Below are 684 nucleotides of genomic sequence, written 5' to 3' on the forward strand. Positions count from 1 at the left end.
GATCTGAGTTCAAATCTGACCTCAGACCCAACATTTGACACTTATTAGCTGTGTGACCCTGGGCAAGTCATTTAACCCCACTTGTCTAAAAAGAAAGAAAAAAAGATTATATATATATATATATATATATATATATATATATTTAAAAGAAACCATGCAATGAGTCAGAGAGCAATTTAACATCCTCTGCCTCTCCTCTCTATTCCATTGTTATTTATTTTTCATAGGCCTTTGTAGGGAGAAAGTGGGCTGGAGATAAGGCCTAGAGAGGAGGAGAGAGAGTTGGGATGGCTAAGATGATGTAATAGTAACCCTCATAAAAGCAGGTATTGTGTTCAATATAGATTTTGTAGGTAATTATTGGGGAGGGAGACTTGAAAAGGCTATCTTCCACACTAATGTTAGTGTTTATTCATAGCAGCATTCCTACTGTGGTTGAATCTAAGTGATTCAGAGCAAATGTGTTTAATTGTAATTTGTGTGGTATGTGCCTACTTTCAAACAAGTAGCCCTATATAAGCAAGAATTTAGAATCTGATGATCAGTTGACTCCATGTGAAATTTCATAATCTACCACGAAGAGTAAATTCTCTGGCATTATGGAGGGTGGGGAGGAGAGAAAGAGATAGACAGACAGAGACAAAGGGACAGGAAGAGAGAGAGAGAGAGAGAGAGAGAGAGAGA

Source organism: Vombatus ursinus, unplaced genomic scaffold (genome assembly GCF_900497805.2).
Source record: "Vombatus ursinus unplaced genomic scaffold, bare-nosed wombat genome assembly UNPS02014813.1, whole genome shotgun sequence".
In the NCBI taxonomy this organism is placed as follows: Eukaryota; Metazoa; Chordata; class Mammalia; order Diprotodontia; family Vombatidae; genus Vombatus; species Vombatus ursinus.